Raw genomic sequence first — 24,312 nt, forward strand, 5'->3', positions numbered from 1 at the left:
TCCAGCCGATGCTCCCCACCTGCAAAGGGAAGCTTCATAAGCAATAAAGCAAGCGTAAACATGCTTCTCTCTCTCTCTCTCTCCCTCTCTCCCTCTTTCTCTCCCTTCTCTCTTAATTTCTCTTTGTTCTAAGAAAATAGGGAAAAAATGCAATAGAGGTTGTCCCTGGGGATTGGTTGTTCCTAGAGATGTAAAAGTTATGATATTTTTTCTTTTGTTTATTTATTTATTTATGAGAAGGGATGCATTGGATCGACCTTCTTGTGGTGCATCCCGTGAGTACCCATTCATTGGGGAAACTGACGATCCTTCCTAACCGACTGAATCCACATGGGTCCCAGTCACTTTCAAAGCCAGCAACAAGCAGCTCCTGACAGCTTTCAACCTGACCTGTTGACTGGCTAGGGAAGAAGGGCAAACGCTAGAAGAAGAATTTATGAGAAGAGAACCAGGTCATCCCTTTGGCACATGTGATGGTGAGAATCAAACTTAGGACCTCTTGCTTGAGAGTCTAACACTATATCCACTGCACCACTTTCTGGCTGAAGAGATCTATTCCTTTTCATCATAAATTCTTCTGTGCTATTTAATGTGACTCTTGATTTTTTTGTTGTTTAATATGGCAACAATACTTTAGATGTCTATCTTATGAAGAATGACTCCCCCCCCATGGGCAAGTAGACAAAAACAAAAATGAAAATGGGAATATATCAAATTTAAAAGTTTTTACATATCAAAAGAAAATTCCATAAAGATAAACAGGAAATGGGAAAACATATTTGCATACTACATTTCAGACAAGCAGCAGATATCAAACAGCTCAACGAAAATAAAAGAACAACCCAATAAAAAAAGTGGGAGGAAGATTTGCACAGATGGTTCTCTGAAGAAGAGATACACATGGCCCACAGACATATGCTGAAAAGCTCCAATTAACTCATCAAATAGAAATGCAAATCAAAACCACATTGAGATTCCACCTCACACCTGTCAGAATGGGCTTTATCAATAAAATAAGAGAAGTGTTGGAGAGAATGTGGAGAGAGAGAGAGGAACTCCATTATAAAGCTGGTGGGAATGCAACTGGAACAACCATTATGGAGAACAGTATGGAGAATCCTTAAACAAATACAAATGGAAATGCCTTATGATCCAGCATATACTCAAAAGATGGAACAGTGATTCAGAGATATATGCACCCCCAAATTTATAGTGACTGTATTCACAACAGCAAAAACTTGGAAACAACCAAAATGCTCTTTAGCAGATGAGTGGGAAAAAGTTATAGGACATATATTCAACAGAGTTTTTATACAACAATAAATAGGGCTGATATTGTATCCTTTGGAATAAAGTGGATGGATTGAAGAAGATTATGTTCAGTGAAGCAAGTAAGGAGGTGAAGGACAACTACAGAATGGTTTCACTTGTATGTGGAACAGAGAACAATTTAACATACAAATGTGAAAAAAATTATCAACCAACTTTCAAGACTGAGAGAACTATTGTGGTTATCTATGGGTATGGAGATGGGGACACAGACTTTTGGTGATAAGAGTAGGGGGAAAAAAACAAACTCCCTGGAGTGGATCAGACCTCATTCCATATTTTAGAAAAAAGGAGGTCTGTGCCATACCACCCTGAACACGCCCGATCTCATTGATGTCAGAAAAAAGGAAGTAAGACTTGGATTGGAGTTAGTGTATTGCACCAAAGTAAGACTGTAGGGTGGGAGGCAGGGTTCAGGTCCTGGAACATGATGGCAGAGGAGGACCTAGTGGGGACTGAATTGTTATGTGGAAAACTGAGAAATGTTACACATGTACAAACTATTCTATTTCATTGTCAACTATAAACCATTAGTCCCCAATAAAAAAATTAAAAAAGAAGTGAAAAAAGAAAAAGAAAAAAGAAAGTAAGCAGATAAAAGTTTCAAGGACATAAAAAAAAACATGGATTAAGTAAATAGTTGTTCTACTTACACATTATTCTCTACCCCAAATAACATTATATGTAGTGTTGTTGGTATTACCAGGGCTTTGCTGTCCCAAGCCAAATTTTTCAGATAGAATAAGATAAACAGAAGAAGAAAGGAAAAGATACCGCAGCACTGAAGTTTTTTCCCCAGTGAGGTAGGGACTGGGTTCAAATCTAGGTTGTGCATTTCAAAGCAGGTACCTTCCAAGGTGAGGTATATTGTTGGCCCTCAAATAATATTTAACACTGTTAGCTCCTACTCATCTTTGTGGTGTGTGTGTGTGTGTGTGTGTGTGTGTGTGTGTGTGTGTGTGTGTAATAGAGAGGGAGAAAGGTATTTTTTAAAGTGTTCTAGGGGGAAGAGTTTTTGCTTGCCAACAGATTAATGATTTTGATTTCCTTTTATCACCTTAGGGAGAGAATTGATTATTCATATTTAGAATGAATTGTGATTTTAGTGTTAAATAAGAAATGAAAAAACAAAACCAAGGTTTAATCTGGAAGGTAGGGCATCATGGGACATTACTGCCACCAGTTGGTGGCATACCTTAATTGCAAGAGTAGAAATTTTTTTCTTTTTTTTTTTTTTTTGGGGGGGGTTTGAGGAAAATATGACACAGTGGTCATGACCTCTAATTTACTGTTAAAAGATATTCCAGTGGGGAGTCGGGCTGTAGTGCAGCGGGCTAAGCGCAGGTGGCACAAAGCACAAGGACCGGCATAAGGATCCCGGTTCGAACCCCGGCTCCCCACCTGAGGGGAGTCGCTTCACAGGCGGTGAAGCAGGTCTGCAGGTGCCTATCTTTCTCTCCTCCTCTCTGTCTTCCCCTCCCTCTCTCCATTTCTCTCTGTCCTATCCAACAACAACAACAATAATAACTACAACAATAAAACAACAAGGGCAACAAAAGGGAATAAATAAAATAAATATAAAAAAAAAGATATTCCAGTGATTGATGGAGGTGATGAAAATGAAGCATGAAAAAAGTATAATCAAAGATTCCTCTAACCATCAAGATAGATCACCTGAAGAGTGCCTACTTTGCCATGTGTGTGATCCAAGTTTGAGCGCAGTTCCCACGACTACGGGAAGCTTCAGTGTTGTAGTCTCTTTTCCATTCTCTCTCTGTCTCTGTCTATATCTGAAAAACATTATAGACTAGAACAGTGAAACTCAGTGATCATAGGGGGAAAAAAAAAAGAAAAAGAAAAGGGCATCTCTTTGGTCTAAATATCCTGCAGCGGGAATTCTGAAAAGTGTGTGGGGGAGGGGAAGAGCCATGACTCAAATGTTACTTAGAAAAGCCTTTCGCACAAGATTTATGGGAGGAACACTACAACATTCTGAAGACTTAAAAAAATCTGAGAACTGGGGGTCAGGTGGTAGCGCAGCAGGTTAAGCACGTGGTGCAAAGCGCAGGGCATGGCATAAGGATCCCGGTTCGAGCCTATGGCTCCCCACCTGCAGGGGAGTCACTTCACAGCGGTGAAGCAGGTCTGCAGGTGTCTATCTTTCTCTCCCCCTCTCTGTCTTTCCCTCCTCTCTTCATTTCTCTCTGTCCTATCCAACATCGAAAGACATCATCAACAACAATAGTAACGCAATAAGGCTACAACAACAAGGGCAACAAAAGGGGGGAAATGGCCTCCAGGAGCAGTGGATGCATGGTGGAGGCACTGAGCCCCAGCAATAACCCTGGAGGCAAAAAAAAAATTATAATAATCTGAGAACTAAATAAATGGAGAGATAATTTATGTGACAAGAAAACTCAGTATCATCAAGATAAGTCTTGGATCAGGGTAGTGGTGTACCCAATAGAATGAACATGTTATCAGATGTAAGGATATGGGTTCAAGCCTCTGGTTCCTACCTCCATGGGTGATGGAGCAGCACTAGATATTTCTCTTCTCTGTTGCTCTCTCCCTTTCTCTGCCTCACCTTTTCTCAGAAAATGATTTTTTTAAAATTAAGGTTTCCATTTTTAAAATTAAGGTTTCCAGAAGTGATGGGTCTCAGTGATAACCCTGGTGGCAAAAAGTAAATAAATAAATAAAAGAAGTCTTCCCAATTTGATATATAGATCAATGCAATACAAATTAAGATCTGAGCATGTTATTCTATGGATAGCAACAGATTGATGGTAAAACTTAAACAGAGAAATAAAAGATGCAAAATAGCCCAAAAGAGGAAAAAAATTGATAAGATGAACAAAACTGGAATGTTGTAATTTGACTTCAAAGATTACTACAATGTGGTATTATTCAAAATATACAACGACTTCCTAAAAATCAACAATAAGAAAAGACAATTCAAATAAAAATGGACCAAAGAACTTACTATATGCCTCTTACAAAGAAGATATACAGATGGCAAATAAGTATATGAAGACATTCTGGGCTGGGCATGATGCACATGGTTGAGTGCACACATTACCATGCACCAGGACCCAGGTTCCAGCCCCAGCTCCCCACATGCAGGGGGAAGCTGTGAGTCGTGAAACAGGTCTACAAGTGTCTTTTTCTCTCCCTATCTTTCCTTTTCCTCTCTATTTCTCTCTGTCCTATAAAAGGATTCGTAGTGCTGGCACTGAGCTCCAATGACAACCCTGATGGCAATACAAATAAATGAATTATTTTTTAAAAAATGAAAGACACTCTATATCATCAGGGAAATGCACATTAATGCAATTTAAGTGGCCTGGGATATGGCACAGTGGGCAAAGCACTAAACTTACACGTGTGAGGTCTGGAGTTCAACTCTTGGCACTGCAGGTGCCAGAGTGATGCTCTAGTTCTTACTCTCTGTATCATTAATAAGTAAAACTAGTTTTAAAATTAAAACAATGATTAGAAATACTACACACCTATTAGAATGATCAAAATTGATAATGCTGACGGCACTAAATGCTAGTGAGGGTGCCAAGCAGGGAGCGAGTGACTCACACATTGCTGGTTGGAATGAAAACTGCCACCAACACAAGCGCCTAAAGAAGCAGCGGTGAGGGAAGTGGGAAGGGTAGGCACACCTCACTCAAGGAGGGTTGCCATTAGAGAACAAGAAAGAATGTATTAATTCCATGAAATAATTGGAGATATTGAGTAGGATGTGCTTATAGATCATTTAGGATACAGAGAAGAGCAGATCGAAGCTGGCATCCCCACGTTTTGCTCCCAGGAAACTCGATCAAGCTATTATGGATTGAAACTGAGACCTTTAATAATAAGGGAAACTAGAGTCTTTTGAGTGTACGTATTTGTGTGTGTGTGTGTGTGTGCACATGTGTCTACAGACAGAATCCAGTCATGAATTCATGTCTGACTAGGTTGCTTGTGTCTTCCTCCAGTGAAAAACTACACACCTAGTGGTCCTTTATCTGGGAAACCAGAATTAGGGGTTTCTCTCTTTCTCTTTTTAATTAAAAAAAATTTTTTTTTTTGTTAGAGAAATTGAGAAGGGAGACAGAGACACCTGCAGCACAGATTAACGATTTGTAATGTCCCCTGCGGGTGGGCACCGCCGGCTTGAACCCAGGGCCTTGTGCACTGTGATGTTTGCGCCACCGCCCAGGCCTAGAATTAGGAGTAACCTCCTGGAGGCGGCCATACAGAGACAAAGTTGCTAACAACCTTCACTGTCCAGTCTGAACGTCCAAGTCCACATCCAGCCAGAATCCCAGCTTCTTGATAACCTGGGAGATGGGAGATTCCCTTTTGCATTAAAAAAAAAAAAGTTATGAGCAGGTGCAAGGCGGTGCAGCGCCGGCGGGGGCATCTGGGTCACGACGCCGCGCTGGCCCTTCGCGCAGCGGGCAGGCTCGGGACCTCGCGCCCCCTCCAAAGCGCGGAGGCAAGTCCTGGGCTGTGGGAGGAGGGTGACCGCCTTGTCCTTTCTCACTGACTGGCCAATGCTGCCGCCTATGCGAGCAGCTCGGAGGGGCCGCTGCATCGTGAGCGGCCTCCCCTCCACCCCGCCGGGAAGGCGGCTTGTCACCAGTCAACAATAAAGAGCCCCCACACTGCCAGACGGAGGGCCCCCTAGGCCCCCGAGTAGCGGGTGCTCGGCTCTCCGCCGCCGCCCAGCCGGGAAGCCCTAGTCCCGCGGCCGGGGGGGGGGGGGGGAGCGCTCGGAGACCGCGCTGGGGGCGGGCTCCCCGCAGGCTCCCCGCCCCGCACTCCGCACGGCTACGGGAAATGGCGGGCGGGCCGGGCGCGCAGGCGCCGCGGGAGCTGTCCTTCCGGCCCGTGGACTGTCCACAGCGCCCCCACGGCGGGGCCGGCCGCTCGCGATTGGCCGGGCGGGGCCGGCGCTGGGCGCGGGGGGCGGGGCCGCCACGCCGCGGCCACGTTTCCCGCCCCGCTGGTGCGCGTGCGCGCAGTCACCCCGAGAGAGCGTGGGCGCGCGTCCTCGCCCGCGCGCGCCTCAGCGCCCTCCCCTTTCCGGGCCGGCGGGTCCCGTCAGGGAAGCAGTGAGCGCCGCGACCAGCAGAGGGCGGTCCGGACCCAAGTCTGCAGCGGCGCCATTGGCGTGTGGAAAATGCCACCAGATGGCGGGTTAGGATTGCAGCTCCGTTGAAGGCGCGGCCCCCGCTCCCGAACCCCCGGCGACCACCCCGCAACAACCCCCCCACATCGGGAATAACACACCGGAGACTTTTGGGGGGAAACTGGGTCGAGGGCCGGCGGCGCCCGGATGGGCAGCTGAGGTGAGCGCGGGCGGCGGCGGCGGTGCGGGGGGCGGGAAAGGGGGAATGCGGCGGCGGCGGCGGCGCGGGGGCTGCAAGCGCCGATCCAAGATGGAGGCCGGCGAGAGCGAGAGGGCGCGAGCGGGGCGCGGGCGGGCCGGGCGCGGGCCCCGCCGGGGGGAGGGCGGCCCGCGGGCCTGTGCGGGGCGCGGCGGGCTGGCCGTGCGGGCGGCGGGGGCGGTGGGCGCGGCGGGCGCCCGCGGCGCTGCCCGCCCCTCCCGCGGGGGGGCCTCCCCGAAAACGGTGCCCCCGCCCGCCTTGGCGCTCGGGCGACGGGCGCGGAAGCCTTTGTGGCGCGCTCGGGCCCGGCGCCAAGCCCGCCCTCCGCCCCGCGCCCCCCGCCCGGACTCTCGGGACTGCCCGCGCCGGCGGGGCCGGGCCGGGGCGGGCTGGCGCGAACGCCTCCCGCCGCCCCGCGCTGCTGCGGCTCTCGGAGGCGGCGGCGTCACATGACCAGCGGGGCCGGGGGCCGGGGGTCGCCCGCTGGGCGGCCGGGCCAGGCCTCTGGGCAGCGGGGTGGGGCCGGGGCTGGGTGGCGGGGGCCGGGGCCGGGGCGCCGGGCTTTCCCGCTCCTCGCTCTCCCCGCCTCCGACGGAGGCCTCCCGGCGGAAGGCGCCCAGGCCCGGGCGGCGCTGCCCCGCTAGTTGGGCGATCCCCGCGGGAGACGAGGCCAATAAAAGTTGTTTTTCCGTCCTTTCTGGGGGCTGGGGCGGGGTAGGCGCGGGGAAACCCTGAGCTCTGGGACTGGGACCCCGGCGCCCGGGTGGGAGGCTGGTGGCGTCACGGCGTCCACCTGCTCGGGAGCGCGATCGATTCCGCGCGCGGGGCGGAGGATGGTGCCTGGGGCGCAGCGTCGCGAGGCGGGTCCGGGCGGCAGATTCTGGACGGAAAACAATGCGGGGCGCGCGGGGCGCGGGGCTGGGGGACGCGGTTTGCCCTTCGCGGTGGCACGGAGACGACGTGCAGACTTTCTTCCTTCTCGTGGTGGGGACGCTGGCTCTTCTCGACCCACTACGGCCCGTGCTGGTGTAAGCTCCTCGTTGACAGAAAGTTAGGTGGTGTGGAACTCGGGCGCGGGCTCTGCACGGCTCCACTCGCTCCCCCCCTTTTTCTTTTTTAATCCTGGCAGTTTCTGGCGAGGAAGCGCTTGAGGGACAAAACTGGTGGACATCAGAACATGACTTGTGTTGACGGTGTTTACGTCCGTCCCAAGATCTCATGTTTGCCACTGACCAGAGTTCAGGCTCCAAAATTCTGCCCGAGGGGAAAATGTCATCCTACTTGAAAGTGTTGTTGACTTGTGTTTTGATGGCTGGAAAAATAACGTACATAGCTTGCTTCCTAAATAAAGTTTGAAGAAACCTACAGGTGTTTCACTGATTTTTTTTTCTTGACATTTCCAAGCTGTACTTTTAAGTTTATTCACATGGGTATTTGTCTATTCAACGGTTATTTCCAAAGTCAGACTACTTTGGAAATTTGTGACAAAACCAAGATATATTTAAGTAGGTGTGAAGTAAAGAGCGTTGTTACCATTGCTTCCTGTGAAGAGAGTAACTATCGATTTCAGTGGCACTCAAAAATTTTTTTCAGTTAAATTTTCAGTCATAACGCCTTGAATGCACCCCATTTTATCCAATTTAGTTTTTTTTCCACTATTGTGGTTACAGTCACACATCTCCCCAAAATAGGTGCTAGTACACCTCTTCCACCACCAAAATGGCTCTTCTCAGGCCATATAACAGGGCTTGGTATGGGTGAGGGTAGGAGGGAAGTCCTGGATTGAAGTTACTTTATTAATTTTATGAAAGAGTACACCTCTGTCATATGTAGGTTCCTGGGGTGGATACTAGAATGCACCCCCTGCACTCTACCTCCCTGGCCTGTGAAGTCACTTGCCGGATTATCTTGGTTGGTCATCTTTACTATGTCACATTTAGAGTATTTCCTCTTCACTAAAATGATGGTAGTTATATAGTAGGACCTTGTCTGCACAACTCCATCTTCCTTTTTTTTTTTTAAATTAATTTATTCCTTTTTGCTGCCCTTGTTTTATTATTGTAGTTATTATTGTTGTTGTTATTGATGTTGTATAGGAGAGAGAAATGACAGACACCTGCAGACCTGCTTCACCGCCTGCGAAGCGACGCCCCTGCAGGTGGGGAGCTGGGGGCTTGAACCCAGATCCTTAAGCCGATCCTTGCCTTTTGCGCCACCTCCGCTTAACCCGCTGTGCTATCGCCCGACTCCCTTTTTTTAAAAAAAAAAAAAAAAGAGAGAGAGAAAGAATGGGAGACAGGAGAGACACCTGCAACACTGTTCATGAAGTTCTGTCCTGCAGGTGTGAAGTTCTGTCCTGCAGTCCATTACACGTTGCAATAAGCAATACACTTTACCAGGTGCACCATCACCAGGTCCTCCCACAAACCCTTTTTAATAGCTAAATTCCAAAAATTTATACAAAATTTTTCCTCTTTGGTTTTGAACTTATATGTCTTCATAATCAGTGCTATAAAGTGACATAATGCTCTCTGGAGAGAAAGATAATTTATCTCTTTACACCCATTTTTTTCTTCTCCTTTTTGCTGATTTGTACCTTATTGAGGGAATGTATTAATTTTCTTTTGATGCATTGCAAAAATACCACACATTTAGCAGCTTAAACCACACTGATTTATTATCTCAGTTTCTGTAGGCCTGGAATCTGAACACTATACGGGTGGACTCTGTTCATTATGTGACCAGGCTATAATCAGCTAAGGGTGCAGTTCTTATCTGAGGCTCAGGATCCTCTTTGAAACCCTCTGCTTTGTTGGCAGAATTGATTTCCTTGTTGTTGTTTCACCAGAGTCACCTTGATAGATGTTGGCCAAGTAACATTCTTAGTCCTTGCCACATATCAACATGTATAGTTCACAGCATGTCTGTTTGCTTTTGTTTGTGCTAGTAGGAGCCAGTCTCTGTCTTTCTCTGTCTCTGACCTCTAGACTTCCTTTTAAGACCCCTTACAGAAACTTACTACTGGTTAGATCTAGGCCAACCAGGCTAATACTCTTTTGGGTAAAGCATCTGACTAGGGGTCTTAATGGCATAGGCAGAAGTTGGCTTTGCCTTGTAACAGTCAACAGGAGACAGGAGTGATAATGTATTATATACTAAGATCTCACCTATGTTTTTAAAAATTTTTTATATATTTATTCCCTTTTGTTGCCCTTGTTGCTTTTATTGTTGAAGTTATTATTGTTGTTGTTATTGCTGTCATTGTTGTTGGACTCACCTATGCTTTTTAAGAGGAATTGTACAAAGCTTTGGGCTACTATTTGCCTGCCAGTTGGTGTAAGGAAGAGAGCATATAGGCAGTGTGATGACTACACTTAAGTTTACTCATACTTTTTTTTTTCTCATTTTTTTCTTTCTCATATTTCTTGGCACCTGGGTTTAAGTACCATCTTCTATAAAAGCATTTTGCTGTATTTAAAAGTTAAAAGTAAGAAGTATTAAAAAGAAGGAAGGCAGTATTGATCATTCCTTGAAACCTAGTTTTACCCATTTTAGAGATGAGGTTGAATCTCAGAGAAGTTAAGGAATATATATATACTGAAGATCACACTCTGAGGGATGATAAAATAGCTCACTTAGACAGTGTGTGACTTTGCCATGCATGCAGCCCAGGTTCAAGTGCTGCCCCTACTGCATTAAAGGAAGCTGTGGTTTCTTTCCCTTTCTCCCTCTCTCTGCCTCTGTTTTTATCTGAAAGAGTCAACCCTTGAAGTCTCAGAAATAATGAAAAAATAACCACACTCATATTAAGTAACAGATCCACACTCGTACGGACTGTTGCTGTTGATGTTGCTAATCTAGCAGCTCATAAGAAGGGAATTCTTAAAAAAGTTATTTGAGTGTGTCAGAGTAGATAATTGTTGGTGGGACAAAGAAGTTGTGGATTTTTTTTTTTTTTTTTTTTTTGCTTACAGTGTGTGGGATGGTTTAGAAATTGAAGAACTTAAATATTTTCAAGTAGATGCATTAGGGGAGTTTTTGGTATGGGTATCAGTTTTTGAAAGATATAACCAGGAGTTAAGAAGATACACTTAAAGTCCTTTTTTAAAAATAAATATTTATTATTGAATAGAGATAGAAATTGAGAGGGGTAAGGAAGATAGAGGGAGAGAGAGAGACAGAGATGCCTGCAGCCCTGCTTCACCATTAGTGAAGCTTCTCCCCTGCAGGTGAGGACCAGGGACTTGAACCCGGGTCCTTGTGCACTGTAATGTATGCACTTAATCAGAGGTGCCACTGCCTGGCCTGGCCAACATAAATATCTTAACAGGTGATATGGTAGGATTTCTTAAATCTTTTGTCTGTCATTAGATTTTTAGATGATTCATCCCTTTAGATGATTCACTCCTTCCCCACCCCCTTCTGGATAGAGGCAGAGAAAGAGAGAGAGAGAGAGAGAGGGAGGAAGAGAGAGGAAGAAAGAGGAAGAAACCACAGCAACAGAGTTTCCTTCAATTTGTTGGTGGCCAGACTTTGATAACTTGGGTTGCAAGCCCCAAGTTATCAAAGTAGATAATTTTGCCAGGCTTAGGTTTTAGATGATTCTTGATGCTATAATTTAGGGAAAATTAGAAAGAAGAGATCTAGAAGAATACTCTTGTAAGTCCCTGAATGAGATGATTCTTTTGAGGTGAGAACGAGGTTTGTATCTATGGAGGAGGAGAGGTCAGTGTTCTGTAATTTTGGTAGTTTTTGTCATTTGGTAAGAGAACAGGACTCTACCTCCTACTTTTTGTTGCTGGGAGAAACTATCTTACTGAGAAGTGAACTTTAAGTAGGTCATGGTAGACCAATTGGTTTTATAGAATTGTTTCTCCATTTAGTACCCTCCCACCCCTTCTTATTGCTTCCCTTGGGTGTTTCCCGCTACCTTCTTCACTTATTCTTTTGTTGTTAGGACTTCACCCCTCTGGACTGACTTATTCAGATAGGGAAACAGGGAAAGACACCCCAGCACTGAAGCTTCCCCTGTGTGATAGGGCTGGACTCCCATCTGGGTCATGTGCATGGCAAAGGAGACATCTTCCCAAGTAGACTGTCTTGCCAGTCCTCTCTTCCTCCTTTCTCTTCTTACCATTTGTTGCTTGAAGGACATCTTAAGTCCTAAATTTATGTACATTTCTTCGTGCTATGGGCCTAAATGATGCAGCAGTTAGTTGGTGAGAGTTTTTCCAAGGAATTTTAGTATAATTAAACCACAGTGACCACAGTGGTAATGATTTTTAACATGCCTGTAGCTCATAGTTACAACATTTTACATTCTAACCCAGTACAAACTCCAGTGGAAGTAAGAGCTTCATGGATTACATTAAAACATTATGCAGTGTACCCAGATAGTTTTTTTTTCTTCAGTTAGTAATGCTGGTTATAGCTCACATAGATGATATTATGATTCATAACTGGAAAAGTGCTGCATTATATACTCTCCCTGATAATCAGGAGAGTATAGAGTAAAACCTTAAGGAGAAAGCATTTCACTTGCATCAGATTGGCAAGCATTGAAAATTTTGATAGAAACAAAAGGGTGAATATTGGATGATCTCATTCAAAGACAGAAGTTGAAAAACAAGATCAGGAGGGAAAACACAAAGCATAACTTTGGCTGGAATGGGGCTGGAGTTGGCATATTGTACCAAAGCAAAAGATGGGGGTGGGGTTCAGGTCCTGGAACTTAATGGCAGAAGAGGACCTAGTGGGGGTTGAATTGTTTTGTGGAAATCTGGAAAATGTTATGCATATACAAACTATTGTATTTTACTGTCTACTGTAAACCATTAATCCCCCAGTAAAGAAATTTAAAAAAAAAGGAAGAAAATTCTGATAATAGAAGTGTTGGGAACAATATGGAGAAATTAAACAACAATTTTTGTTGTGATGCAATTTATATTACAGAAAAATCTGTTCTCTAGTAAGTTACTTGCAGCATAAGCCTACCATGTATGCATCTGTCTTTATGTTTCTGATGAGAGATAGTTCTTTTTAATTTTTTCTTTTTTATTTTCCTTTTTGTTGCCCTTGTTTTATTGTTGTAGTTATTATCGTTGTTCTTGATATCATTGTTGGATAGGACAGAGAAATGGAGAGGGGAAGACAGACAGGGGAAGAGAAACACCCGCAGACCTCCTTCACCCCCCCCCCCCCCCGCAGGTGGGGAGCCGAGGGCTTGAACCGGGATCCTTATGTCAGTCCTTGTGCTTTGCGCCATGTGTGCTTAACTGGCTGTGCTACTGCCTGACTCCCAAGAGATAGTTCTTGTATTTGTATATTGGGGTATATAAACAGATATGTTTGTAATAGTCCTTGCTTGTAACAATGAAATTTAGAAGGAAGCTTAACTGTCCATCTGTGTTGAGTGGGTAAATTAGAGGTGCTTTTCAAATCACAGCATTTCTAGTTCTCTACATTTGTCTATCACACTTACTTCTGACCCCCCCCCCCCATATATTTTGCTCTTCAGCTTCTAGCAATAGCTACTTTTTTTCCCCTTTTCGGTGCTTGAGGCCTTGTACATGTTTGACTCCACCATTCCTATGCCAGTTGTCATTCTTTTTAGTTCTGAGAGAGGGAGTGTGTGTGTGTGTGGGGGGAGGGTGGGTCAGACAGACACTGTAGCTCAGGGCTTCCTATTAGAGAAGCCTCCTTTCTACCCTCACCCAAGGGTTTTTACTTTGGTGCCCTACTCCAAATTCAGTCAAATCCTGTTTTGAGTTTCCCTTTCTGTTCTTTCTTAGCTGCTGTTTATGAATGGGATCATCCCATACTCATTTATCTTTCTGACTTAGCTCACTTAACATAATTCCTCCTAGCTCTGTCCAAGATGGGTCAGAGAAGGTGGGGTCATTGTTCTTAATAGCTGCATAGTATTCCATTGTGTATATATTACCACAGCTTTCTACCACTCATCTGTTGTTGGGCACCTGGGTTGCTTCCAGGTTTTAGCTATTACGAATTGTGCTGCTATGAACATTGGTATACACATATCTTTTTGGTTGGGTGTTATGGAGTCCTTGGTCAGGTTTCAGTATTAATGTTATAGTGGCTTCATAAAATAAGCTAGGGAGCATTCCCTCTACTTACTAAAAGAGTTTCCTTAATCTAAGTGTTATCTTAACCTTGCATGTTTAGTAGAATTCACCCACTAGTGATGCCACTTAGACTTGAACATGTTTTTGTGGGATTGTTTTTGGTAACATATACAAACGGGCTATTTAGATTTCGTTTCATGTCAGCTTTGGCGAGTTGTAGTTTAAAGAAATTACTTGCATTTATTGATGTAAGGTCTTTATAAGATTCTGTTGTATGTAAAATTCATAGTGAGAGCTCCTCTTAAATTTCAGATGGGGTTACTGTGTTCTTTTTTTCATGATCATTCTAAATATTGGTGTGATGTCAGTTTTGCTCTTTTTCAAATCACAGTGTTGCTAGTTTTCTCCATTTGTCGATCACCTTTCTGATCTTAATTTTTTTTCACTCTCTCTCTGTGTATGCACATATATATGTCTACACACACACACACACACAAACACACTTTTTTTTTTTTTTTTTTTTTTAACCAGAGCATTTATGGTGGTGCAGGGGATTGAACTTGAGACTTTGGAGCCTCAGGTATGACAGTCTCTTTGCATAACTATTATGTTATCTCCCCCTGCCCACCTTCAATATATTTTGCTCTTCAGCTTCTACTAATAGCTACTGTTTCCTTTTTCAGTGCCAAGGCCTTACTCATGTTTGACTCCACTATTCCTGTGCCAGTTGTCATTCTTACTATTTCTGATAGAGGGAGAATCATCACAGCACCACTCCCATCTGTGGAGCTTCCCCAGTGCCGTAGTGTTGTGGTGTTGGGGCTTGAGACCAGACCCTTCTGCATGGTTAAGTGCAAGCTCTACTGGGTGAGTTATCTCTTGGCCAGCTTTACTCAGTATCATGCCAAGGATCACACTCAGGATTTCACATACAGGGCATATGCTCTACAGCTCATCTACCTCCTTAGACCTGCTTTATTTTCCAGATTTATTTTTATTTTTCTATCTCATTAAGAATCCTGTAGGCTTGGTTTCCTTTATTGGCTAGTAGAGATGTTAACAATATAGCAAATACATAGAAATCCTAGTGACAAGATACAGTATATATAAGCTACAGAATTTTGTTTTTTTCTTGTCTATGTGGACTTTTTCTCAGATACAGGCAGAGGGAGAGGGAAAGATAACTACAACACTGAAGTTTCCTTCTATGTTGGTTTCAGGCTTGAACCTGAGTTGGGTGCGTGACAAAGCAGGTGCACTGTCCACATGAGCTAGCTTACTAGCTAGCTGAAGAGTATCTTAAGTTGTGGTCTGCTTTATTGCTAGAGTCTACATTAGCTTTTGGAAGGAAAACACTGTTGGTACCTTTAACTGTTAAGGGTAGTTTAAAAATACAAGAAACAGGAGAAACTCTGGTAGAGTTGTCTGTCTACCTCCTCCTTCTCTTTAAGAGATAGAGAATTGAGAGGGAAGGAGGAGATAGATACCTGTCCATCAGTGTTGAATGGATAAATAAATGGCAATTTTCAAAAGGTAAAATAGTTTTAGCCCTCTTCACTGGTTATGAAAGCTTTTCCCTCTGCAGGTGGGGGGGGGGGCGGTAGGGGGCTTGAACCCTGGTCCTTGTGCACAGTAATGCATGTGTGCAACCAAGTGCACCACTGCCTGACTCCCAGGACTTGTATTTCTTTTTTAAAATTTTATTATTTATCTTATTTTTTTTTCTTTTAGGACTTGCATTTCTAATGTCTTAGGTTTGATTTCTGGTGCTGTACATGCCATAGCTTGAATGGTGCTCTGATCTTTCTCTCTAGTAAAAATAAATCTTGTGGCCTGGGAGATGGTGCATTGAATAAAGTGTTGGACTCTCAAGCATGAGGCCCTGAGTTCGATCATCGCATCTCATGTACCAGAGCGATGCTCTGGTTCTACACGTCTCTGTATTAATTAAAATAATAATAATAAAGAAAATTTTATAACAAAACAACCAGTATGTTCACTGACGATGAAAGCACTACTGTCATATATAAATGGCTAAGAAAGCTGTTATCCACTGTCTTAGAGAGTTCCTGGCACCAAAGTCACACTGCCTGTGTCACATTATTTTCTTTTCATACCCTAACTTAGCTTCTTCTAGTTGTGTAAACTTGGGGAGATTTTTAAAAACCTTTTTTGTTTGTTAGGCCTCATGCATGTATTCCCAGACCAACATTTTCATTTTTATTTTTGGTAGATAAAGAGGAAAGACACCACAGCACTGTTACATCATCCATGCAGCTTGCGCAATGTTGTGGTACACCTGTGTATTGAACTCAGGTCCTCACACATTGTAAGATGCATGCTGTACCAAGTAGGTTGTATCTTGGCCCCAAGAAATTTTGTTTCTTTTCTTTTTTTGCCTCCAGGGTTATCTCTGGGTCTCCTTGCCTGCACTACAAATCCACTGCTCCTGGAGGCCATTTTTTTTCCCATTGAATAGGACAGAGAGAAATTGAGAAAGGAGGGAAAGAAAGACACCTGCAGACCTGCTTCACCACTTGTTAGGTGACCCCCTCCTGCAGGTTGGGAGCCAGGGGCTCAAACTGGGATTCTTGCACTTTGTACTATGTGCATTTAACCTGGTGTGCCACCACCCGAACCACTTCTTCCCCCTGAAAATTCTTTAAACACTCTAAACCTCAGTTTTTACATTTGTAAAAGAAGAATGATAAAAGCATGCCTTTGCATGGGTTGCTCTAGTGATTAAAAAAGATTTTTAACTATTAGACTACCTTGCATTGTACTTAGGTATAAATGATACTAATCTTTTTTTTTATTAAAATATCATTTTTATTCAAAAACATTTCAGAGTGGGAGAAAAAAGGTTACTAAAGAGGAAAATAGTTGCCTAGCAAAAACAAAAACACTCATTTCAAACATTCCTCAGTATGTATTGCTTATTATTTTTTTAATGAACAAATATTATACATTTATTCCCTTAGTGTTTTTTTTAACAGTTTACTTTATTGAGGGGATTAATGGTGTACAGCTAACAGTAAATACAGTTGTTTGTGCATGTGTAAAATTTCTTATAATTTTTTGCAAAACATTCTAACCCCTGTCCTGGGTCCTCCTGTGTCATCATGTGCCAAGACCTAAACTCTACTCCCCCAGTCCCCAGTCCTTTACTTTGGTTCAGCACACCAAACCCAGTCCAATTTCTGTTCTTATTTCTCAAGTTGTCTATGAGTAAAATAATCTCATATTCATCCTTCTCTTTCTGGCTTATCTCACTTAACATGATTCCTTCAAGCTCCATTCAAGACGGGGTACAGAAGATTAATTCATTTTTAATGGCTGAGTAGTATTCCATTGTGTATGTAGACTACAACTGTCTAAGTCATTCTGTTGTTGGACACCCAGTTTTGGCTATTGCAAATTGTGCTGCTATAGACATAGGTATGTATACACAGATCTTTTTGGATGAGTGTTTGGCTCCTTAGGATATTTTCCTAGGAGAGGAGTTGCAGGGACAGAGGATAGGTCCATTTATAGCTTCTGAGAGTTCTCCAAAGTGCTGTCTACAGGAGTTGGACCAATTTACATTCCCACCAGCAGTTAAGGAGGGTTCCTTTGCCCCCACAACTTCTACAGCATTTGTTGTAGCTACCCTTTCTGATGTGTAAGAATAAGGTGGTATCTCATTGTTGTCTGTATTTTCTTTTCTCTGACAATAAATGACATGGAGTATTTTTTCATGTCTGTTGGCATTTTGAATCTCATCTTTGGTCAATATTCTCTTCATATTCCCTTCCCCCATTTTTGGATGGGGTCATTTTTTTTTGTTGCTGAGTTTGGTGAGCTCTTTGTATATTTTGGTTGTTAGCCTTTTGTCTGATGCATGACATAAAAAGATCTCCCATTCTGTAAGGAGTCTGGCGCTTTCTCTTGTTGTGTAGAGAGATAACCCTCCTACCAGGGTTATCACAGGGTTATGCCTGCACCACAAATCCACTGCTCCTGGTAGCCATCTTTTCCCATTGTTGTTGGATAGGACAGAGAAATTGAGAGGAGAGGAGTGAAAGATAGACACCTGCAGACCTGCTTCACCACTTGTGAAGCAACTTCCCTGCAGGTGGGGAGCCGGGGACTGTAACCTGGATCCTCACACCTGTCCTTGTGCTTCATATACTATGTGCACTTAACCCGTTATGTTACTGCCTGGCCCTGTGTAGGAACTTTTTTTTTTTTTTAATGTAGTCCCATTGGTTTTGTCTTCTTTGCAGTTGGACTTTTGTGTCACTGAAGATGTCTATAAAATTTAGATGAAATAGAGTTCTGCCAATATTGTCCTCTAAGTATTTGATAGTTTCTAGTCTAAGATCCAAGTGATTCATTCATTTGGAGTTTACCTTTTCGTTTGGTGAAATGTAGTGGTTCAGTTTCATTTCTTCTGCATGTTTCACCCCAATTTTCCCATTTGTTTTCCAGCACCATTTGTTTCTCTATTTAACCCCCTTCTCAAAAATTAGGTGTAGGGGAAATAATGAAGCAAATAATTTTAGTTAGATATACCTTAATCATCACAGAGCTAGCAGTAGATTTAATGTTTTATTAATGAGAATAGTCAGTGGTTAAGGGAAGGGCTCTAGTAATTGAAAGATGAGAGTTACAGTCTGAGTTTTCTGTTTATACATACACATTTCAAAACTTAAATTCATTTACTTTAGAAACTTCTTCATCCTGGAAAGGCATTATGATGTTTTCTTGTTAACTGATGACTGTATCAGGATTATTATTTATGGGTATTAGTTTTTTAATGTCTAATTTTGCAAACAGACTAGAATTGTTTGCCAAGAGCAAGCTATATCCTGAAAGTTACATTTTTGAATAAGTTACTAGTCAAAATCAGATGGTAGATGACTACTATTTTTCTCTCATAAAAATGTGTTGCAGAGTTAATCTAGTGCTCTTTTTGTCCTTTAGTGGCATAGCCTGCTATGCATCCAATTGAAACTGGGGGGTTAGGTGAGGGCTGAAATTCAGTTGTTATTTGACTTGACAAACATTTCGCTTTTTCTGTATTTTCCTAACTTACCTGTCCTAAGGAGGCCTTCCCCCCCTAATATTTACTAAAGAATCTATATGCTAGCATTAGTGTACCTCAGCACTTATGCATTGGTACATGCATATTAATAACATTTTATAGTGTTTTTTTTTGTAGTCAAGCTTTAGGTAATTAGTGCCTTGAGGTGGCTTATTGAAGTGAGCAAATACTTCCAAAATGCCTTAAATACACCCTTAAGTAAGTTTCAAAGTAAAAAGTGGAAGTTAGCCAGGTGACAGTGGAATAAGGAAAGTGGGAATTGCAATCTGTGTGAAGGCTAAGGGATAAGGTTCTGATTAAGTGTTGGTCTTTGATTCTTATCTTGTGCTTCCCGTACTGAAAGTATCAGCCTTACATGGGGATTTGCTAGGAATTCAGATTTGTGGACCTATGAAATAGTTGCTTTGTCATACATGTAGTGCAGGTTCTGGTCTGTTTCTTTCTTTTTGTTAAATTAAAAAAAATATTTATTTTCCCTTTTGTTGCCCTTGTTATTGATGTCGTTGTTGTTAGATAGGACAGAGAGAAACGGAGAGAGGAGGGGAAGACAGAGAGGGGGAGAGAAAGACACCTGCAGATCTGCTTCACCACCTGTGAAGCTACTGCCCTGCAGGTGGGGAGCCGGGGGCTCGAACTGGGGATCCTTTTGCCGGTTCTTGCGCTTCGAGCCACGTGCAGTTAACCTGCTGCGCTACCATTTGTCTCCCTCAGGCCTGTTTCTTATCACATTGGCGGAAGCTTCAGTGCCATGATGTCTCTGAAAAAAAATATCTACTTGGAACAGTGAAGAGCCCCACTAATGATGAAGGGGTGGAGAATATAGGCTTACTCCAATACCTTATCCCAATCCTTCTGAACTAGAATTTCTGGAGAGATCAGCAGTTTGTAGTTTAACAAGTTTTTCATGTGATATTAAGACAGTCTGAATTTTTTAGAACCACATTAGGTGTGGAGCAGTTAAAGAGAAGTGGTTAATAATATATTGCCGTAAACAGTGACTATAGTGTCTGTTGTGCCAGACTAGAATTTGAACTTTGTCCTTAGTAGGGTAGTTACATACACATTAGAATCACTTGGGAACTTTGAAAACATACCGGTGAATGGGTCTCAGACCAATTGACACTAATTCTGGAGTTCCTGATACACAGGTATGGCTGTGAAATACATAATTGTGGCATGGGCTGTGGTGCAGTGGATAAACAGTTAAACTTGTGAACATGAGGTCCTGAATTTGATTTCCAGCATTGCATGCTGCCAGAGAGCTGCTCTGGACCTCAACTCTTCTCCCTGACCCTCCCTCTAATAAATGAATAAATCGTAAAAAAAAAAAAAAAAAGTCTTTAAAAATATAATTGACTGGGGAGTTGAGCTGTAGCGCAGCGGGCTAAGTACACATGACTCAAAAGTGCAAGGACCGGTGTAAGGATCGCGGTGAAGCAGGTCTGCAGGTGTCTTATCTTTCTCCCCCTCTCTGTCTTACCCCATTTCTCTCCATTTCTCTCTGTCCTACCCATCAACGATGACAACAACAATAATAACTACAACAATAAAACAAGGGCAACAAAAGGGAATAAATAAAATAAATATTTAAAAATATAATTAACTGAACTTGCTTACTCACCATAATAGTGTATACATTTATCAAGACAGTTTCAGATTACATACAAACCATTAAATAGTAAGTATTTAAGTAGTAGGTATTATACCTATTTCACAAATAAGGCAGAGATGTATCTTCTTAATAATACTAAGCTAGGAATTGATGAATTTGATCCAGGTGTTTGTGGCTGTAAGGTTTATGGTTACATAGTAAAAATAAAAAAGGCTCTTTTTTTTTTGGGGGGGGTGCTGGTTTGGGGTATATAAAATTGGCAGATTTATTAGGTTCTTAAAAGCCACAGTAATGGAATAGGTGAAGGAAGGAAAGACTTGAAAACCTAAATGGCTGACACACAACATGAGTCACTTTCTAGCCATCATCTTCTTTTTTAAAATTTTATTTTATTTATAAAGAGGAAACACTGACAAAAACATAGGATAAGAGGGGTACAACTCCACACAATTCCCACCACCAGAACTCCGTATCCCATCCCCTCCCTTGATAGCTTTCCTATTCTTTAACTGGAAGTATGGACACAAGGTCATTGTGGGATGCAGAAGGTGGAAGGTCTGGCTTCTGTAATTGCTTCCCCACTGAACATGGGTATTGACAGGCTGATCCATACTCCCAGCCTGCCTCTCTCTTTCCCTAGTGGGGTGGGGCTCTGGGGAATCGGAGCTCCAGGACATATTGGTGGGGTTGTCTGTCCAGGGAAGTCTGTTTGGCATCATGCTAGCATCTGGAACCTGGTGGCTGAAAAGAAAGTTAACATATAAATCCAAACAAGTTGTTGACTAATCATGAACCTAAAGGTTGGAGTAGTGCAGATGAAGAGTTGAGAGGGGGTCCTCCGTTTTGACGCAAGGAGCTAGAAGTTAGCAGTGAGCCAGGAGAGCAGACCAAGAAACCAGTAACAAGCCAGCATGTCAAGAAGCAAAGAGCAAGAGAGCTATTTTTGTCAGACCCTTCTTTAAATCTCTTCAATTTTTGCAAGTCATTGTGAGGTTGAGTTGTATGCTAATGACATCTGCCTGATACTAGTGATGTCTGCCAATCAATCACACCCATATGCCCCAGCCTTTCTCTTTGTTTATAGGCAAAGTACATCACATATTCCCAACAAGGCTCCTTTTTTAGATGACAGCTGGGAATGAATTCAATGCCTGGCACATGTGTGATACCAGTAAATATCCTTCTGGCCCAAGTTTTCGTTTATTTATTATTATTTTTTAAAATTTTATTTATTTTCCCTTTGGTTGCCCTTGTTGTCTTTTTATTGTTGTTGTAGTTATTGTTGTTATTGATGTCGTCACTGTTAGATAGGACAGAGAGAATTCGAGAGAGGAGGGGAAGACAGAGAAAGGGAGAGAAAGATACCTGCAGACCGCCTGTGAAGCGACTCCCCTGCAGGTGGGGAGCCAGGGTCTCGAACCGGGATCCTTATGCCCATCCTTGCGCTTTGCAGCACGTGTACTTAACCTGCAGCGCTACCACCCGACTCCTTTTTTTTTGAGAGAAGAGATACCATAGCAGTGCTCCATCACCCCCAGACATGCCATTGGTACCATTTATGGTGCTGGGACACATGCTACCTGGTGAGATATCACCTGCCTCTGTTTTATAGTAGAAGTTTACTATCTGAAGCAACCTTCTTTTTAGAACCAGAGTTTTATGAATTTAGATGGGAAAGTAGTTACACCTTCATTTTTTATTAACCTGTGAGATTTAGAATTTGTTTAGTTTTGAATGTAAGCTACAAATTATAGGTGTATTAACAATACCTTTGACTTTGTCACAATTAGAAATCAGAAATATTTTCATATTCAATTTTAGGTGTAGCAGATATCTTGAAATATGCCTTTTTATTTTTTTATTGCCACCAGGATTGATTATTGCTGGTGTTTTGGTGCTGGCACTATGAATCCACCGCTTCTGTTGGTCATTTTTTTTCTTTCTTGTTCCACCACCCCTATTTTATTTAATAGGACAGTGAGAAATTGACGGGATGGGGAGATAGAGAGGGAGAGAGATAGACACTTGCAGACTTGCTTCACCACTTGTGAAGTGTCCCCACTGCAGGTGGGGAGAATAGGCTTGAACCCTGGTATGTTAACCAGGTGTGCCATCACCTAGCCCCCTTGAAATATGTCTTAATAGGTACTTTAAAATTAGGTTAGTTGTTAGATCTAGAGATCTTTTACCTTGTATTGGATGCAAATATGTAACTATGTCTCAGATTTGCTCTTTAATGTTATTTGTATTTGGATGTAATTAATAACTCCTAGCCATTTACAGAGTTTAGTTGACAGCTTGATACAGTGTATATTGAGAATTTTAAGGAGATTTATTTTCTCTCAGAATAGTAATCCTTTTGGTTCACTTGTTAAATAAAATAAGAATGGGTCCTCTCTGTCTCTCTCTCGGTCTCTCTCTTTTTGCCTACAGTCACTATGACTCAGTACTTACACTATGAATCCACTGCTTCTGGCAGCCATTACCGCTATCCCAATTTTTTATTTTATAGGACAGAGAGAAATTGCGAAAGGTAGGGGAGGCTGTCTTTACCACTTGACCACTTGTGAATCGTCCTTGCTGCAGGTGAGGAGCAGGGGCTCAAACCTGGGTTCTTGTGCAGTTCCTTGTGCTTAGTACTGTCTTCGCTTAAATGGGTATACCACTATCCAACTACCCCAAAAATGGTCTCTTCATTACATATTAGAGTTAATAAATTAAAATATATATTTATTTTGGATAGGAACTGAGAGAAATTGAGAGGGAAGGGGGAGATAGTATGAGAGACATCTGTAGTATTTCTTCACTGCTACTGAAGCTTCTCCCATGCGGATGTGAACCTGGGTCTTGAACCTTGCTCCTTGCACACTGTAATGTGTGTGCTTAATCAGGTGCACTGCTGCCTGGATCCTAAACATGCTTTGATTTAGAGTAAGTACTTTTTTCTAAAAGAAAAAAAAAAACTAGAGGTGATGATATTCATTACCTCCGTAGGCATTGTAACTAACCAGTATTCTGATTTACTTTGCTGTTCTTAGAACTTTCTGCAGTGATAGAAATGTGCATGTGCTGACCACTATGAACCATAATGGTACAAAGAAGCAGAGCAGTATATTAGTACCATTATTATAACATGCAACTTAACTATAGTACTTCTTGTAGACCAGGTACTATTCTAAACATTATACATAGGTTAATTTTTGTAATTATTTTTTAAAAAATTTTTTAAATTATCTTTATTTATTGGATAGAGACAGCCAGAAATTGAGACGGAAAGGTGAGATAGAGAGGGAGAGATACAGAGAGACACCTGCAGCCTTGCTTCATCACTCACAAAGCTTTCCCCCTGCAGGTGGGGACCGGTGGTAATTATTCTTCTTTAATTATTTTTCATTAGTGATTTAGATTGATTTACAAAATTATAAGGTAAGGGGTATAATTAATTCAACACCTTTCCTACCACCAGAGTTCTGTGTCCCCATTCCCTTCAGTGGAAACTGCATTAGTTCTCTGAAGATCAAAGATACGGGCTGACTATTATTTCTGTTTAAAATTATTTATTTATTTATTTATTTATTATTGGATAGAGACAGAAAAATTAAGGGGAGGGGAGAGATCAAGATAAGAAAGACAGAGACACCTACATCCTTGCTTACCATTCATGAAGCTCCCCCCCTGCAGGTGGGGACCAAAAGCTTGAACCTTAATGTGTGTACATAACCAAGTGTGCCACCGCCTGACTCTGACTATTACTTCTTATCTATCTATAGATATCTGCCCTTTTTTTTTTTTTTATGGTCTTGCCTTTCT

The 24,312-nt window shown here is 42.6% G+C and overlaps 1 protein-coding gene across 4 annotated transcripts in view; it reads left to right on the top strand.

The window, feature by feature from the left end:
- Positions 1–6,426: 6,426 nt before the first annotated feature.
- The window catches only part of STAG1 (STAG1 cohesin complex component), a 445,812-nt gene continuing 427,926 nt past the window's right edge, over positions 6,427–24,312 (top strand). For 2 of the 4 annotated variants that reach the window (XM_060196869.1, XM_060196854.1), the window contains exon 1: positions 6,427–6,680. The gene's annotated coding sequence lies outside the window, so the exon portion shown is untranslated. Of the gene's footprint in view, positions 6,681–14,487; positions 14,672–24,312 lie in introns of all 4 variants that reach the window. The other 2 variants (XM_060196862.1, XM_060196874.1) reach the window with 2 other exon arrangements.

This window comes from Erinaceus europaeus, chromosome 1 (assembly GCF_950295315.1).
Source record: "Erinaceus europaeus chromosome 1, mEriEur2.1, whole genome shotgun sequence".
In the NCBI taxonomy this organism is placed as follows: Eukaryota; Metazoa; Chordata; class Mammalia; order Eulipotyphla; family Erinaceidae; genus Erinaceus; species Erinaceus europaeus.